Source organism: Chiloscyllium plagiosum, unplaced genomic scaffold (assembly GCF_037043375.1).
Source record: "Chiloscyllium plagiosum isolate Xiang-an unplaced genomic scaffold, Cpla_swu_hap1 HiC_scaffold_9, whole genome shotgun sequence".
Lineage (NCBI taxonomy): Eukaryota > Metazoa > Chordata > Chondrichthyes > Orectolobiformes > Hemiscylliidae > Chiloscyllium > Chiloscyllium plagiosum.
The window spans coordinates 36,673,133-36,693,244 of record NW_028270147.1 but is presented as its reverse complement, the minus strand read 5'-3'; the positions used below and the strand labels follow the sequence as shown (position 1 = coordinate 36,693,244).

Here is a 20,112-nt window from a genome sequence, read left to right as displayed (position 1 = left end):
GAATACATCCAGCCGGATTAAAGATCAAACCCCATGTTATTGGAAGCAACCTGATCCACATTGGCTCTGAGGTAATTGCAGCCCTCCCCCAGAGTCTATGATGCTGTAGCTATGGTATGCTCTTACATGCATGTTGTAGGCTGGAGCTGGGGATAGTGATGATAGAGGCTTTAATTTCTTTCCACCTCATGGCTGACCAGGAATCTTTTCCACTCTCACCCTTTGCCATTGGCATGTGTTAGAAATATTTACTGAGTTGTTAATCAAACTGTCTGGCCACTTCAGGACTGCAACTGCCTTGGCCATTATGTGCCAGAGTAGGGCTTGAACCAAGAGCTTCTGGCTCAGAGCCACAAGACCACCGAGATAGAGTATGATGTAGAAAATGTGAGGTTGGCAGGAAGAAAAGAAAAAAACAAATAGAGTTTAGGTGGAGAGAGACTTCACAGTTTCAGCAGTATAGTGGAATATCTGACCTTGCACAAAATGTTCGTATGCAAGTATTCAAATAATGGAATTCCAGGTAGGCAAATGGAATGTCAGGGTGTATTGCAAGTACAATAACTTTACAGCATTTTGAGATCTCAGTTAGAGTACTGTTTACATTTTGGCTTACCTTATCTGAGGGGAGATATAGCTGCATTGGAAGCATTCAGAAAAGGTTCAGTGAGCTGATTCCTGGATGTCGTATAAGGAAAAGTTGAGCAGACTAGGTCTTCACACAGTGTGGTATTTAAATGAATAAAAGATGACCATATTGTAACATAAATAATTTCAGGGAGTTTAGCAGATAAGATGGTGAGAGGATGATTGCCCTCATGATGGAATCTATAACTCGGAAGCTCAGTTCCCAAATGAGTGATCTCCCATTTAAAATTGAAATAAAGAGAATATTGTTGGTCTCCGATATTTTCTTTCCAAGAGAGAAATGGAGATTGGGCCATTTAATTCATATTTAATGTTCAGTTAGACAGATTTTTGATCTACGAGAAAGTGAACAGCTATTTGAAGAAAGGAAGTAAAGTGGAGTTAAAGGCCGCAATCGGATGAGTTTTTGAATGGTGAAGCAAGCTTGTGGGAACAAATATCCAAATACGTTTTTTTTTAATGATCATAAGACCTTATAATCTGCTAGTGGTAAATAATTGTTGAGTTAATTCACAAGTCTTTGCTTCCAAATTTTCCATAAGCATGCCTATTCTACTACATTATTCTTTTTTGGGATGTGGGCCTTGCTGACACTTGTTACCCATCTTTAATTGCCTTTGAGAAGGAGGTAGTGAGCTGCCTGCTGAACTACATTCCAACTGGTTCAAAGAGGCTAACTTTGTGGTTAGGCGCTCCAATTTCTTTAGTCCTACATTGCAGTTTGCCATTTCTGCACCTCTGAACCCAGCCTATAATGACCTCTGCTCCACTATTGATGGCAGAACCTTCTGCTGTCTTGAACTCTGAAACTATGCATTTCTGCTTTCAGGTTTTCAAAAGCCACCCAAGACCTATCTCTGCACCTTTGTTCTCCTCCCCAATTCATCTTAGACTGACTATTTGAGATAGTTTTCGCAGGCACCTTGTATCTGCTCATTGAAGCATTGTTGAATGTTTATTATGTTGAAGGAATCCTATAAATATTGATGACGACTAAACAGTTGTTACTTCTCTATTGACTATTAAAAATTGGTCGATTTGTAATGGTTGGAGATACCCTCCACAGCAGTTAAGGTTTTCTATTTCTTTTGTGCTTCATTAATTTAAGGGCAATGTTTCTCATGTATTATGTTCTCATATCCTTTTTGGGATATTTTCTCTTTGAACGTGTCCATATGAAGGTGACCTTTTTTGCTTAGAGATGTTCAAACAGTGCGAGAACATTTGAAAGATGTTTGTTTAACATGTTTGTCATTGGAATCAGGAAGTAGCAGGAGAGAAACTAAAACACAATTTTATTTCTGTTAGAACATATTTCAGTGTATACTGTGACTTGGGATGTGAGTTTTGCGACCGCTGCCAGCCATCGTTAATTGTGTTTCAAAAAGCCTGGGTTGGTGGTGGAAAAGATTGAGAGAAGTGAACTGCAATTAATTAGGCAGGCTTACTTTGGATTTAAAAGTTCAAATAAGGCGGCAGTGTCAGATTTGCTTTTGAATGATCACTGCTGAAATATTACAATCATACTTTCTTTAATCAACATTTTAACTGGCCTCCGTCACCTCTGCTGAAGAAATTAAAAGGCAGCCACTCTTTTATCCAGTAAGCCGAAGAAAGAGAAAAGTAAGGAGAAAGGCGAGTAAAAAAAGAGAAAAGGGATCGGATTTAGCTAAGATATCCTCATAAAATGAGCAGAATGTTTGAATCTCTAATTGCCCTTTACTGAAGGCATTACCTTGATAAGAAAAGTTTTACATATAGCAATATTTCTGCACAACCTTGCTGAAGTGGCGGTTGTTCCTGTGTAAATTTAATCATGGAATAGGGGCATTTTGCTCATTTTGTGAGGACATTGATCCATTTACTCTGAACCTGAATCAAACTGACACTGTTTTCCTCCAGGGGTTTTTGGCCAAGATTTAATTGTGGAGGCTCTCAGTGAATTTTGCTCTTCCCTGTCTAACTCTCCTTGCTAATTCAATAGCCGCTCCACATGTGCTTCCAATTATAAGATAATCTCCCAAATTATGTAACAAATCTGGGATCTTGCTAGTCTCTGGAGCTTCATTACTTATGTGAAATTTGTTGGAACTTCTGGGATACTCAAAATATTCTATGCCGATGTGAAATAAGTGATATAAAGTTTTGGTGTAAAATTTAATGCTGATCCAGTCACAATTATTGATGTAAAGGAATAATGTTCTTGTGTGATCCAGTATCAATAGCAAACTCTTCCAGATCTGAGTTAATGAGCTAGACTTTGAATGATTCTCCCTCTCCTGATGAAGTTCCTTGCTTCACATCATCTATTATACTAGTATTCCTTTGCTTCACATCATCCATTATACTAGTATTCTTTTCCTTGCGCCAGTCACCATTGGTTTCAATCAACTGTTTTGCATTGCGAAGGCTTGAGTGTTTTGGACTAATACCAGTCAGCTAGTAAGTTTGAAATGTGGAGATATTAATTGTATTAATACAAACGATCACTGAAAGGACTGGCAGATGATGAGCGCACAACATCATGAACCTGTGATGTGGTAAGAGCAGCTTGTGGTGTCTCAGAGTTTTCGCTCTCTAAGAGCCTGTCATCTGTACTGGTATGTGATTGGAATTCCATCAACATAATCCCACATCTGGTCACCCTATTATGAGGTATATTTTAGCTATGTCCAACTGAACCACTGTGTCCTTTAATGTATACTCAAAGAATCCTAGAGTTGTACGATGCAGAAAGAGATAATTTGCTTTTTTTATATATTATAATTTTCGTGATGCAAGATGCAAGTAGAAGTATGAAAATTTGTACGATAGTAACTAATGAGGAGGATAGCCATAAACTGCAGGAGGATATCAACAGATAGATCACCTGTCAGAGCAATGGCAAATGGAATTCAAACTGGAAAAAATTGAGTTAGCACATATGGTGAGGGTGAACAAGGCAAGGGATTACACAATGAATGTACTCTGGGGAGATTTCAGTGTCCACCACCAAGAATGGATTGGCATTGATTGAGCAAGTTGAATTTTAAAGGATAGTGCATCCAAACTGGGCCTGCAGCAGGTGGTGAGGAAATTAAGAAGAGGGAAGAGCATGCTTGACCTCCTCACCAATATGCTTGCCACCGATGCATCTGTCCATGTCAGTATTAGTAAAAGTGACCACCATATAGTCCTCCTGGAACCAAAGTCCTGCCTTCACATTGAGAATACTCTCCATCATGCTGTGTGGTTCTATCACTGTTAAATGGGACACATTTCAAACAGGTCTAGCAACTCAAGACTGGGCATCTATTAGTGCTGTGGGAGCACATGGGAGACTGGCTAGCAAGGTTAGATTTCACGGAATACGGGAGAACTAGCCATTTGGATACAGGGCTGGCTGAAAGGTAGAAGACAGAGGAGGGTGGTGGAGGGTTGTTTTTCAGGCAGGAAGCCTCTAACCAGTGGAGTGCCACTAGGATCTGTGCTGGGTACAGTACTTTTCGTCACTTATATAAACGTTATGGATGTGAGCATAAGGGGTCTACTTAATAAGTTTGCAGATGACACCAAAATTGGAGGTGTAGTGGACAGGTGAAAAAAGTTACCTCAGATTACAACAGGATATTGATCAAATGGGCCAATGGGTTGAGGTGTGGCAGATTTGGGTTAATTTAGATAAATGCAAGGTGCTGCATTTTGGGAAAACAAATCTTAGCAGGTCTTATACACTTAATGGTAAGATCTTAAGGAGTGTTGCTTAACAAAGAGACCTTGGAATGCAGGTTTATAGTTCCTTGAAAGCAGAGTTGCAGGTAGATAGTGAAGAAGGCGTTTGGTATGCTTTCCTTTATTGGTCAGAGTATTGAGTACAGTGGTTGGGAGGTCATGTTGCGGCTGTACAGGACATTGGTTAGGCCACTGTTGGAATATTGCATGCACTTCTGGTCTCTGTTCTATTGGAAAGATGTTGTGAAACTTGAAAGGGTTCAGAAAAGATTTACAAGGATGTTGTCAGAATTGGAAGATTTGAGCTATAGGGAGAGGTTGAATAGGCTGGGGCTGTTTTTCCTGGAGTGTTGGAGGCTGAGGGGTAACATTAGAAGCTTACAAAATCATGAGGGGCATGAATAGGATAAAATGCCTGTCCTCGGATGCTGCCTGAATTGCTGTGCTCTTCCAGCACCACTGATCCAGAATCTGGTTTCCAGCATCTGCAGTCATTGTTTTTACCTAAATAGACAAAGCCCTTTCCCTGGGGTGGGGAAGTCCAGAACCAGAGGGCATAGGTTTAGGGTGAGAGGGGAAAGATCTAAAAGAGACCTAAGGGGCAATGTTTTCATGCAGAGGGTGGTACGTGTATGGAATTAGCTACCAGAGGAAGTGGTGGAGGCTGGTAAGATTGCAACATTAAAAGGCATATAGATATGTAAATGAATAGGATGGGTTTGAAGGTATATAGGCCAGGTGCTGGCAGGTGGGACGAGATTGGGTTGGGACATCTGTTCAGCATGGATGGGTTGGACCGAAGGGTTTGTTTCTGTGCTGTACATCTCTATGAATCATACTCTAACATGATTTGCAATCTCATGGCCCAGCATATTCCCCACTCAACTATTACTTTTAAGCCAGAGGATCAACTCTGGTTTAGAGAGAGTGCATGAAAGCATGCCAAAAGCAGCACAAGGCAAAAGTAAAAGTAAGGTGTTGACATCAAAACAGGATGCCTTGCATGCCCTACAGCGTAACTAGAAAGAGATATAAAGAGCTAAATGATCCCACAACTAATGGATTAGATCTAAGCTCCGCAATCCTGCGACATCATGTTGTGATTGACAGTGGACAATTAAACAACTCACTGGCAGATATTCCTGTCCCCAACAATGTGAGACCCCAGCATATTAGTGCAAAAGATGAAGCTCAACGATATTCAGCCAGAAATGCTGAGTGAATAACCCATCTCCAGAGTTCCCCAGTATCAGACATGATAGTTATCAGCCAATTTGATAGATGGTTGGAGGCACTGAATACTGCAAAAGCTAGTGGCCAAGACAACATTCCAGCAATTACTAAAGACTTGTGTCCAGAACTTGATGCTAGGCTACATACAACTACAAAGCTGTTATCTACCTGACAATGTGGAAAATTGCCCAGGCATGTTGTGTGCATATAAAGCAAGACAAATCCAATTTGGCCAATTGTTGTCCCATCTGTCTACTGTCAATCATTGGTAAGATGTCATCAACAGTGCTATCAAGCAGCACCTCCTCAGTGACACCCAGTTTGAGTTCCACCAGGGCCATTTAGCTCCTGACCTCAATACAGTCTGACAAAAGAGCCAAATTTCAGAGGTGGGGTGAGAACGACAGCCCTGGATACGAAGGCGGCTTTTGACCAAATGTGGCAGCAAGGAGCCCGAGCAAAACTGAAATCAGTGGGATTGAGGGAAAACTCTCATTGTTGGCTTTATACATGAAGTAATACATAGGAAAATGGTTGTGGTTGTTGGAAGTCAGTCATCTCTGCTCCAGTACATCTCTATCAGAGTTCCTCAGAGTAGTGTCCTCTGCCAAATACTCTTCAGCTGCTTCATCAGTGACCTTCACTTGGTAACCAGATCAGAAATAGGAATGTTCGCCAAAGTTCAGCATCATTCATGACTCCTCAGATACTGAAGCTGTCCATGTTCAAATGCGAGACCTGGACAATATCCAGACTTGGACTGAAAAGTGGCAAGTAAAATTTACATCACACAAATGCTAGACAATGACCAATTCCAATAAGAGAATATTCTCCCACTGCCCTTTTTTTTTTCAGTGGCATTCCCCATCACCGAATCCCTACTAGAAACATCCTGGAGGTTACTATTGACTAGAAACTGAGCTGAACTGGCCATAGAAATACTGTGGTTACAAGGGCAAGCCAGAGGCTAGGAGTATTGCAGTTTGTAACTCACTTCCTGACTCCCCAAAGCCTGTCTATTATTTACAAGTCACAAGTCAGGATGTGATGAAATACTCCCCACTTGTTTGGATGAGTGCATTTCCTACAAATTTGATACTATCCAGGACAATGCAACCCACTTAAACAATACCACATTCACAAATATTCATTCCCTCCCCCACCAATGCCGTGTAGCAGCATTGTGTACTATCTATACGATGCACTGCAGAAATTTGCCAACTGTCCCGAGACAGCACCTTCCAAACCCAGGACGTTTCTGACTAGAATGCAAGGGCCACAGATACATAGGAACATCTATGTGCAAGTTGCCTTCCAAGCCATTCATCATTCTGACTTGAAAACACATTGCCATGCTTCCACTGTCGCTAGGCCAAAATCCTGGAATTCCCTACCTCATGAAATTGTCGGTCTGCCCACATCCCATACACAGCGGCAGTTCAAAAAAGCAACTCATCATCATCGTCTCAAGGTTGACTAGGGATGGACATTAAATGCTGGTTCAGTATGCGATGCCATTATCCCATCAGTGAATTAAAATAGAAAATGTGTTGTAGTAATTTTGTCATAAAATAAGTATCAGACATGGAAATATTATATACTAACTATTTTGGATGAAGTGTCAGTACGAATGTACTGAATAAAGCTTCTTTGCAACATGGCTTTTGGTTATGGGATTTTTAGTTGTCTGTGTTTTAAAATGAAAACTTTTAGCTTTTCTTTTTACTGCTGTTGCTGTTCAATCTATTTTACGTTGATTTGCTTATTTGTGATTTTTAAGTTTTGTAGCCTTCTCTTTATTTTTAATGACATATACAGTAGCTGCTGATATTGGGAGTGAAATTATGTTGGAGATAATGGTTTAAAAACAAAATAAAATCTTTTACATTGAGGTGCACCATTAGTAGCTTCCTTTAATCAATTCACTTGCAAGAGCCACAATTATACTTTCAAGTTGCTCACTTTTGGTTTTAAGGACATTTGCCTCCTCATGGTTACCCTATAAAGGCTTATAAAATCATGAGGCACATGGTTAGGATAAATAGACAAGGTCTTTTTCCTGGTGGGAGGAAGTCCAGAACAAGAGGGTATAGGTTCATGATGAGTGGGGAAGAATTTAAAAGAGAACTAAGGGGCAATGTTTTCACACAAGAGGTTGGTGCATGTATGGAATGAGCCGCCAGAGGAAGTGGTAGAGGCTGGTCCAATTATACATTTAACGGCATGTGGATGTGTATATGAATAGGAAGGGTTTAGAGGGATATGGGCCAAATGCTGCAAATGGAACTAGATTAGATTAGGATATCCGGTTGGCATGGATGTGTTGGTTCGAAGGGTCTATTGCTGTGCTGTACATCTATGATTCTGTATGTGGCCAGTATCCTATAATATGAACAGCATTCCACATTTTGTTTTGTTTTTGCATTCTTTTACGATTGAACCTCTTTTTACGGTGACCTACGATCATAAGTAATATATGACTTACAAGTAACATGAATTTGAGGTAAGATTAATTTAACCTTGAGATTGACAAACTAGCTGGCAAAATTACTTTCTTTGACCTATCCTTGTGTTCACATTGGCAGGTCATGGGGAAAAAAAAGTCCTCTGTTTAATAACTTGAAACCAAGTAAGCATTTTTCTCAATGCTCATGAAAATATTATAAAAATCTTTTATCCTCCTGTCCAGTTGCTCTTGGACAGAAAGTGGTGAACTGGATCCCTCTTAATGTTAGGTATTTAGCTTATTTCTGATTTGAGTGTCCACAGCTGCTTTGATATTTGAGATTGTCATGTTTCTCTGCTTCTTCTGTCATGAATTATCATAATAGGGAGGGTTATTGTGCAAATCTTCCTCTAAAAATATATTAGTGATACAGCCATATTTTATTCAAGATTAATCTATCAGCAATTCATGAAACAAGTTAGGAGAGTTTGTGATGGGCAGCACAGTGGCACAATGGTTAGAATTGCTGCCTTACTGCGGCAGGGATCCAGATTCAATTCCAGCCTTTGGTGACTGTGCAGATTCCACACAGACATTCTCCCCACATCCCCATTTCATCTTGCTGCTTCAGTTTCCTCCCAAGGTAAAGATGTCCAGTTTAGGTGGACTGGCCATGCTAAATTCCCCATTGTATCCAGGGTTAAGCAGGCTAGGTGGATTAGCCATGGGAAATGCAGGATTATAGGGTTAGGGTAGGTCTAGGTGGGACTCATCAAATGAGCTGTGTGGACTCTGTGCCAAATGGCCTGCTTCCATACTGTAGGAATTCTATGTTTTATTTATTCTTAAATTCCTCTTCTGCCGTCTGTTTTCTCATGCTGTTAGCACCTCAGTTAGCTGTCTTCTGTTGACAGCCAAATACTTCTGCAGTTTTTTTTTTCTCCTTTTCTGTTAACTGTTAACTGTTCTCCTGTAATTTTGTTTGGTTTTAAGGAAGTACACTTATTGTTTCAGGTTTCTGACATTTAACAGTATCTCTTCATGCTCATGATGCTTCTGTACAATTTATCCAACAATTAAAAAGTTACATCTATATGTCATGTTGTGATGGAATCTATAATTTGTAATAAATATGTTACACAAGCCTTACTACTTGGAGAGGGAGAGAAACTTGCTTTTTCCTGTCCAGTCATATGGTTTTGACATACTTGTTTTCTACTTTAGTACTGTGTATGTCATTGGTGCAAGCTACTATGCGGTAGATTCTGTAGATTGTAGGTTTTTTTTGGCTAACAGTTTTTTTGTGGCCAAAGCAATGACTGATTATTATAAATGTCTGCTTATTCTGCCTTCTGTGGTGTACACCCACGAAAATGTGTAACAGCACAAAATCAATCCTGCAATGACCAATGTGATTGGCAATATTACGTGTAAAGTTGTACAAATTAATGCTGATTAACATTAAGAAAAACCTGGGAGTTTTCACAGATAGTTTCAAGCAAAATTGGATTGATTTCCTTGCACTTGTGTAGAACTATTCTTAAATTTTAAATCACAATACTCCAAGCAGCATCTGAGAGTTCTTTAGGAGTTTGTGAGCTTGTCTTTTAAAGACGATACCTTGTGTGAACGTGCACACATTTTAGTTTACCCTACAAGGATGATACCAGTGACTGGTTTTGCTCCATATTAACAGTGAATTTGGTGTGCAAATCTGGAATTAAAATTCATCCCAATTCCAAATTAAAGTGATGAGTTTTTTTTTGAAAAGGGGAGTTTCACCCTGAGTTTTGACGTGGATGTAATTTTAGCTTTGCTCTGTAGCCACTTCCCATCTATACTAGAGCTCTGTTGGGAATGAACTGTAGTAATTCCCATCACACATTCTTCACTGTTTTAAAAAGTTATTGGTTTCTGCTCCAGTTGTTGAATAGCTAGCAGACCTAAAAATGCCTGAAAACAGGAAGCATATGGTGTAGGATTTTTTGCTTCACCGAAATATATTTGACCATTACTGACTATTTTAACTGTATTCAAAAAAGACAGTTGTCAGGCTAAATGCATGTTCTAGTAGTCGTTTCTGGAAAATATGGATCACACGCATGCTCCTGTCAGGCAACATTGGAAGATTTTTTTGGTATGTGGTGACATGTTGCGTATGGAAATAATGAAATGAGTTTTGGTTGCTGAGGCTACGAACTGGAGTACTGTTCAGCTTTTGATTTTCCAGCACCTGCTGCTTGTGTAGAATACTCCTTTCAAATTCTATTTAGAGTGACTTTATTATTTAATGCTTTGCACTATGGATAGAACTGTATAGTAAAGAACATCTTGAGGTGCAGATGTTTGAGGACAAAATTGAAGGTCATCCTGTAGTTCAGACTTTGTCCAGATACCTTAAACCTTGCATATCACTTAAGCTCATGTTATGAAACTCAATAATAGAGTTCACCGATAACTTGGTTGTGGTTTTAACACACAGTTTAAAAACCATCCCCGTTAGCTACTTGATTAACTTGAATGGAAAATTTGAGTCAGCGTTTCACTCTTTACATTCAACAGTAGTTGGTGTGGTTTGATAATGAACGCCAGCTCTTTGTTTCTGTATTCCGTAGCTTGAAGTCCTTGTCAAATCAGTTCACTCCAACCTTAAGGTGAACTTTAGGTAATCTGGTAGAGTAGCCAAATGAATAATTGTTACATGAGTAAATTTTTGCCTTAAAATGTGATGATGGGATTAAAGGATAGAGCTCAGCAATTATTCTCCATTTGAGCAGCACTCTTTTCTAAGCCCTCAGAGAATGTGCACAATACCCCTATGATTATTTGTCGACCATCCCTTTTTATTAAATAGTTGGAATTGTGGATGCCAACCTCTTGCCTGATGTACTGTGCATCAGTGGCATGACAATCCTTCAAGTGCCAAAGTGTCTTTTTACAAAAGAAAAATTAATCTGGGAAAATTGTTTTTTTTTTCATATACTGGATGAGAGTATAGCTGGCAATGCCCATCCCTAATTGCCCAGAGGATAGTTAAGAGTCAACCACATTGCTATGTAGTCCGGAGTCATTTGTAGGACCAGACCAGGTAGGGATGGCAGTTTCCTTCCCTAAAGGGCATTAGTGAATCAGATGGGTTACTTGAATTCAAATTCCGCCATCTGCCATAGTGGATTTGAACCCAGGTCCCCAGAATGTTATTTAGGTATCTGGGTTAACAGTCCAGTGATAATACCACTAGACCATTGCCTCCCTGGTGGTCCAGTTCCTGGTCAGATGGTCATTGTGAGCCTCAACAATTAGATAGTAAGTTATTACATTTATGTCTCTTGTTTAAACCACAGGTCTAATTCAGTAACAAAATAGTAGCTGAGGTTTTGTTTTGCTGTATGACATCACAGGGACCAGTTAAGCTCTGATACCTCACCCAAATAGCCTATTCATGAACTAAAGACTGTTTTCTCCAGGGGTAATCATGGACTTGCAAACATGTTGAGCCTTCTTGGAAAATTGTTTTATCCTCAGCTACATACCCAGAACACCATCTAAGATTGATTATAGCATCTCGATCACTGTATGGATGAGAACCGTTAACTCAGCAAAGGCTGAGGATCAAGCTCATAAAAGTAAATTGGATTTGATGTTATTTCTGCAGAATAGTATCATTGCTAGTAAATAAGGTGAAAGGGAACACTGCCATGAAGGTTGCTGTATCATTGATGATTGTATAATACGAATGAGTAATGTGTTGACTGTTCCTCATTCCCCTTCCCTAATGTGTATTTCAGCCTGCTAATTTAACTGCTTTTCATGTGAACATACGAACATCCTGCGTCTTTCAATTAGCTGAAAGAGCTAATACAGTATTTGTTTCCAGGATTAGTTTGTGTTGATTCCCCATAAGGCTAATTTTGCGATTTCTACATTATCTCTTCTCTTCTGTTATTAACTCTTTTCCCTCACATTGTTGCTACCTTTCTAGGTCTATCTTCTTGCCATGTAGACAGTGTGGGTAGATGCCTGGCTTTCAGGTTTATGTTTATTTGTGCTGCTGTGTATGTAACAGGACATAAGTGTGTAAATTGTACGGATAGTAGTTTTCAGATTTACAATTTAATTTGCACAGATTACAATTTAAAGAAGGTATGGAACTTTTCTCTCCTGATACGGATAAGTAACTCTTTGCTGTTCGTTTAATGCGGTATCAGGCTGGTGTAGCATGCCATACTGTGGTCCAATCTCTTTCTTTTATTATCTAACCACCAAATTTTCTCTGGCATAGTATATGAACAGCTGGTGGATTTATAAGTGCAAATAGATACGGCTACTTACCAGTTGTGGCATTGAACCAGCAAAACACAGATCATGAGTTCAAATGCCATCATGAAAGTTGTCAACTTTGGGCAAGCAAGAGAAAAAGAACTGAATTGTCACAAAATTCCAACCATTAATGTTCTACAGAAAAGAGACCCTGTAACCCCCGCGCTTCATATGACCCCACGGTACTTTGCGGTTAATTTCTTTCATGCCCACTGAAATGATCTGACAAATCCCCCCCATGCTCCCATGCTAAACAATCATGACAGAGCTCATGAAACATGTTGAATAGACCTATTGCTAATAATCCAAGTATATTAGGACAAAGCAGTCCTAGCTGTGTTAATGCTATAAAGCCCTGCTCATCTGCATCAGTGAGAGTGCTCTACATGACACAATCACACTGGCAGTATCCTAATTCTCAGCCAAAGTTGTCCCCATCCCTGAGTTTATTTTATTCACTCATGGGGTGTTGGCATTGCTGGCTGGCCAGCATTTTTGCCTATCCTTGTTGCCCTTGAGAATTGGATTCTCCTTATAAATGGTAATGATGGTGAACTGCTGCAATCCACGAACTGTAGATTGGCTCATAATGCCCTTCGGGAGGGCTTTCCAGATTTTGGCCCAATGATCGTAAAGGAACAGCAATATATTTCCAAATCAGGATGGGAGCTTGCAGATGTTGGTGCTCTCTTGTATCTGCTGCCCTTGTCTTAAACAAGCATTAAGGAAACAGATATTAATTCATCAACTAAAACATGGTAGAATAGATAGGTTTGAAGCTGATCTTGTCTTTCTCTATGGAAGTGGCCATGGATTTGGAAGATAAGGATGGTGAATTTCTGCAGTGCATCTTGTAGATAGCACACATGGATGCTGCTGAGTGTTGGTGGTGGAAGGAGTAGATGCTTATGAATATGGTGCCAAAAAAATGGCCTGCTTTGTTTTGGATGGTGTAAAGCTTCTTTAGTATTGTTCGAGCTGCATCCATTGAGGCAAGTGGGGAGTATTCCATCACACTCGTGACTTGTGGCTCAAAGATGGTGGACAGACTATGGGGAGTTGGGAGTTGAGTTACTCGTCACAGTATTCCCAGTTTCTGGCCTACTGTTGTAGCCACTGCATTTATTTGGAGAATCCAATGAAGTTTTCTGGTCAACAGGAACATCAAGGATGTTGTAGTGGGCGATTCAGTTAAGGTAACATTATTGAATATCAACAGGTGGTGATTAGACTATCTCTTATTGGAGGTGGTCATTAACTGGCATTTGTGGGGCATGAATAGTATTTGCCACTTGTCAGCCCAAGCTTGGATATTGTTCAGATTCATAGAATCCCTACAGTGAAGAAATAGGCCATATGGCCCAACAAGAGCATCCCACCTAGACTCTTAAGGCCTTGTGCCTTAATGCACAGAGCATTTGCAACAAAATGGATGAATTAGTTACATAAGTACCACATATACTCATGTATAGGTCAATCTCATGTATAAGTCAATCCTATATATTTGGCCAAAAAAATCTTGTATTTTACATATATCTCGTGTATAAGTCAACCATAGTTCTTCGGTTACAGATCAACATTTACGAGTCAGTGTGCCTGCCCGTTACGCTCTGTTCCGGCTTTCTGGTCTGCTGATCGTATTGCTCCATTCGGGTCTTCCAGTCCACCAGACATCATGCTACGCTCCAGGTTTTCAGAATTACCATAATAATGCAACAGTACAGGGCAACCGCCGTATCCGCGGAGTCGGTGTCAGTCCCTTCCACTGACACCCTCCTTCGACTGACTGAACTGGTCCTCACCCTGAACAACTTCTCTTTCCAATCCTCCCACTTCCTCCAAACGAAAGGAGTAGCCATGGGCACCCGCATGGGCCCCAGCTATGCCTGCCTCTTCGTAGGATATGTGGAACAATCCATCTTCCGCAACTACACTGGCCCCACCTTTTTCCTCCGCTATATCGATGATTGTATCGGCGCCGCCTCGTGCTCCCACGAGGAGGTTGAACAGTTCATCCACTTCACCAACACCTTCCACCCCGACCTCAAATTCACCTGGACAGTCTCAGATTCCTCCCTCCCCTTCCTCGACCTTTCTATTTCTATCTCAGGCGACCGAATCAACACGGACATCTACTACAAACCGACCGACTCCCACAGCTACCTGGACTACACCTCCTCCCATCCTGCCCCCTGTAAAAACGCCATCCCATTCTCCCAATTCCTTCGACTCCGCCACATCTGCTCCCAGGAGGACCAGTTCCAAAAACGCACAACACAGATGGCCTCCTTCTTCAAGGACCGCAATTTTCCCCCCCGACGTGGTCGATGATGCCCTGCACCGCATCTCTTCCACTTCCCGCTCCTCCGCCCTTGAGCCCCGCCCCTCCAACCGCCACCAGGACAGAACCCCACTGGTCCTCACCTACCACCCCACCAATCTCCATGTACAGCGCATCATCCGCCGTCATTTCCGCTACCTCCAAACGGACCCCACCACCAAGGATATATTTCCCTCCCCTCCCCTATCAGCATTCCGTAAAGACCACTCCCTCCGTGACTCCCTTGTCAGATCCACACCCCCCACCAACCCAACCTCCACTCCCGGCACCTTCCCCTGCAACCGCAGGAGGTGCAAGACTTGCGCCCACACCTCCCCCCTCACCTCCCTCCAAGACCCCAAAGGAAACTTCCATATCCGCCACAGATTCACCTGCACCTCCACACACATCATCTATTGCATCCTCTGGTCCCGATGTGGCCTCCTCTATATTGGGGAGACAGGCCGGCTACTTGCGGAGCGTTTCAGAGAACACCTCTGGGACACCCGGACCAACCAACCCAACCACCCCATGGCTCAACATTTCAATTCCCCCTCCCACTCCACCAAGGATATGCAGGTCTTTGGACTCCTCCATCGTCAGACCACAACGAAACGACGGTTGGAGGAAGAACGCCTCATCTTCCGCCTAGGAACCCTCCAACCACAAGGGATGAACTCGGATTTCACCAGTTTCCTCATTTCCCCTCCCCCCACCCTGTCTCAGTCAAATCCATCGAATTCAGCACCGCCTTCCTAACCTGCAATCTTCTTCCCGACCTCTCAGCCCCCACCCCAGTCTGACCTATCACCCTCACCTTGACCTCTTTCCACCTATCACATTTCCGACGCCCCTCCCCCAAGTCCCTCCTCCCTACCTTTTATCTTAGGCTGCTGGACAAACTTTCCTCATTCCTGAAGAAGGGCTTATGCCCGAAACATCGATTCTCCTGTTCCTTGGATGCTGCCTGACCTGCTGCGCTTTTCCAGCAACACATTTCCAGCTCTGATCTCCAGCATCTGCAGACCTCACTTTCTCCTTCAGTTACCCATAGTTTACTGCAGCCCGAACATATCACAGGGAACGTTCCAGAGTCAGGGACTGGGACTACCCGGGAAGGTAAATTTTACATTTTATCTGTTTTGTAGATAAATATTCATCCCTCGAAAAAGTGCCTCATGTATAAGTTGACCCACTAATTTCAGATTTAGAAAATTGTCTTCAGAAGTTGACCTATACGCGAATATATACAGTAGATCTAAATGGCTAAATGGGTCTGATATAGAGTCAGAGAGATTACAGAAATGTGGCTACAGGGTGATTATGAATGGGAACTGAATATTCAGGAGTTTTCAGTTTTTAGATAGTATAGACAAAAAGGAAAAGAAGGTAGGGTGGAACTGCTATTAAAAAGAAATTAATGTGATTGAGAGAATTTTGGCCCTGGTGAAATAAAATCTATAAGTGTTGAGCTTAGAAATGCCAAGGGGAAGGAAATTAATGTTGGGTTGATATAGAACCCCAAACTGTGGTAGTAATATTGGGGAAGGCAATAAAAAGGAAATTGAGGTGCAAGTACATAGATCCCTCAAAGTTGCCACTCGGGTTGATAGGGCTGTTAAGAACGCATACGATGTGTTAGCTTTTATTAGTAGAGGGATCGAGTCTTGGAACCATGAGGTCATACTGCATCTGTACAAAACCTTGGGTGGGGCTGCACTTGGAGTGTTGCATGCAATTCTGGTCACCGTATTATAGGAAGGATGTGGAAGCTTTGGAAAGGGTTTGGAGGAGATTTACTAGGATGTTGCCTGGTATGGCGGGAAGATCTCATGAAGAAAGTTTGAGGGACTTGAGGCTGTTTTTGTTAGAGAGAAGAAGGTTGAGAGGTGACTTAATTGAGACATATAAGATAATCAGAGGGTGGACCATGAGAGCCTTTTTCCTCAGATGGTGATGGCTAGCACCAGGGGCATAGCTTTAAACTGAGGAGTGATAGATTTCGGACAGATGTCAGAGGTAGTTTCTTCACTCCGAGTAGTAGGGGCATGGAAAGTACTGCCTACAACAGTTGTAGACTCGCTATTTAAATGGTCATTGGATAGACTTATGGGCGAGAATGGGATCGTGTAGGTTAGATGGGCTTCTGGTTTCATAAAGTGGTGCAACACTGCGGGCCGAAGGGCCTGTACTGCATTGTAATGCTGTATGTTCTAAGCAATAAATTGTAATCATGGCTGTAATTGTAGGCAGTTTCAATAGAGGAGGAATTATTGGGCTGTATGCAAGAAAGTTTAATGAATTAATACTTTGAAAGAACAGCTAGAGAAAAGGTCATCCGTGATTGGGTATTGTGTAACAAGAAAGGAATAACTTACAATCTAGTTATGATTAGATTACTTACAGTGTGGAAACAGGCCCTTCAGCCCAACAAGTCCACACTGACCCCCTGAAGAGCAACCCACCCTGACCCATTCCCCTACATTTACCCCTTCAACTAACACTACGGGCAATTTAGCATGGCCAAATTCACCTAACCAGCACATTTTTGGACTGTGGAAGGAAACCGGAGGACTCGGAGGAAACCCATGCAGACATAAGGGGAATGTGCAAACTCCACACAGAGTCGTCTAGGTGGGAATTGAACCCGGATCTCTGGTGCTGTGAGGCAGCAGTGCTAACCACTGTGCCGCCTGTATGCTTGGAACTGAAGGAAAAGTGATTGCAATAAGATAGAACTCTCCATTAAGATATTATACTTCAATTTGCATGTATCTGCCCACTTGCTTAACTTATCCAAATAACATTGAAGCTTCTCTGCTTCCTCCTCTCAGCATACCTTCCAATCCAGCTTTGTGTCATCCGCAAACTTGGAGGGTAACGTATTTATTTCTAAGACTGATCCTGAATTTAAATAAAGCAAATTACAATGACATGAGTTGCAAGCTAACTATGATAATTGAGGATTGTTATTTAAAGGAATGATAGTAGACAGGCAATGACCGAGAGTTAAAGAGCGCATGGATGAACTGCAACAGTTACTCTTCCCAGTCTGGCATTAAGATAAAATGGGAAACGTGGTAAGAAAATGGCTAATGAGGCAAGCTGCGAATGGTATTAACTCCACGGAAGAGGCATACAAATTGGCCAAAAAAGAAACAAGACCTGAGGATTAGTATGAGTTTCTGGCAAAGCAAGACAGAGAGATCAATAAAGAGAGGGAAACAGAGTAAATTTGCAGAGAACATACAAACCAATAGTAAAAGCTTCTCTTAGTAAATGAAGAGAAAAATATTAGTAAAGACGATTATAGGTGCCCTGCAGTCAGAAACAGGGGAACTTCTAATGGGCAGAGAGAAGACAGTATTACAAATGGTTAGCTTGACACTAGTAGTGAGGGAAAATTCTGAAGGTCATTTATAAAATTTGTATTAGAGGAGCACTTGGAAAACAGAGAGATGATCTAACTGAGTCAGGATGTATATACTAAGGGAAGGTCATACCTGACGAATCTATTGGAATTTTCTGTGAATGTAACGGGTAGAGTGCATAAGGGACAGCCAGTCGATATGGTTTACATAGATTCTCAGAAAGCTTTGTTAAGGTCTTATGTAAGAGATCAGCATGCAAAATAAAAGCACATGGGATTGGAAGTATTCTACTGAAATGGATTGAGAACTGGTTGACAGACTGGAAACTGAGGTGGAATAAGTGAGTCTTTTTCCAAGTGGCAGGTAATGACTACTGGGGTACAAAGGAATCAATCCATGCTTAGACCCTAGCTATTCACAATATACATTAATATTTAGACGACGTAGTTTCATCATCTCTCCAAGTTTGCGGATGACACAAAGCTGGATTGGAAGGTATGCTGAGAGGAGGAAGCAGAGAAGCTTCAATGTCATTTGGATAAGTTAAGCAAGTGGGCAGATACATGCAAGTTGAAGTATAATTTGGATAAATAATGTTATCCACTGTGTAAAAACAGGCAGGCAGATTATTATCTGAATGGCCATAGATTCGGAAAGGTAGAGGTGCAACGAGACCTGAGTATCTTGTACACCAGTCACTGAAAATAAGCATGCAGGTGCAGCAGGTCATGAACAAGGCAAATGGTATGTTCATGTTTGTAGTGAGGAGATTTGAGTACAGGAGTCTTGCTGCTGTTGTACAGGGCCTTAGTGTGACCACACCACAAATATTGTGTGCAGTTTTGGTCTTCTTAGCTGAGGCAGGATGTTCAGGCTATAGAGGGAGCACAGTGAACGTTTACCAGCATGATATCTGGAGTGGTGGCATTGATATATGGGGAGACACTGAACCAGTTAGGACTATAGTCATTAGAGTTGAGAGGAGTGAGGGAGGAGCTCATAGATTAGGCATAGTGGTTGAAGAAAGGATGTTCTCAATGGCTGGAGAGTCCAGAACCAGGGGTCACCATCTGAGCATGAGGGCCTTTTAGGACAGTGATGAAGAGGAATTTCTTCACCTATAGAATGGAGCCTGTGGAATTCTCTGCAACAGGAAACATTTTTGACGCCAAGACATTTGATGACTTTAAAGAAAAATGTAAATATAGTTTTAGGATTAAAGGGATTAAAGGCAATGTGGAGAAAGTGGGAACAGGATGCTGAGTTGGGTGATCAGCCATGACCATATTGAATAGGGGAGCAGACTCAAAGCGCTGTATGGCCTCATCCAGCTCTAGCTTCTATAATTCTATTCTGGCATCCTGGGATCTAGTTGGCATTACAGGAAATTGCCCGGATATTTCCTATCCATTTTAAAAGTAAAATCTAATCTGGATTAACACTGCCCTATCATCCTTCAGTCATCAGTAAACTGATAGTACGTTAGCCATCATAACATGTCTGTTGGTTAGACACATGCTCACCATTCTGAATGGATTCTGTCAGATACGTTCCAGAACACATCACAATTTTGATGTTGCCATGATTGCAAGTCATGAATAATGGAGGAGAGGTGAGAGCAACTGCCCATAACATCATGGCAGCAATTAATGTAAAAATAACTGGAGACAATGGAGGTCGAAAGGTAAAATCATCACTGGCCAGACTCTTATCTGATGCATAAGAGGATAGTTATGGACATTTGAAGGCAGACATCACATCTCCAACACTTTAGAACAGCAGTTGATCAAGGAAGCATCTTTGAAAATCTTTAGCTTCAATGCCATTCCTTCTTAAGGTCAAGACCTGGGCTTTCCACTGATGATTCCACAGCATTCAACTTTATTCACAGCTCCTTTGATAATGAAACAGTACGTATCAACCTGAACTGTTTCTAAGTAGCATCCAAACTTGAAGTGAAATGGCAGATAATTAGGGGCGGCACGGTGGTACAGTGGTTAGCACTGCTGCCTCACAGCACCAGAGACCTGGGTTCAATTCACGTCTCTGGCAACTGTCTGTGT

General features: G+C 41.5%; 1 protein-coding gene across 5 annotated transcripts in view; it reads left to right on the top strand.

Moving 5' to 3' along the window:
* The window catches only part of zswim5 (zinc finger, SWIM-type containing 5), a 269,540-nt gene that overhangs the window by 28,320 nt on the left and 221,108 nt on the right, over positions 1-20,112 (top strand). The gene's annotated exons all lie outside the window — the stretch shown is intronic.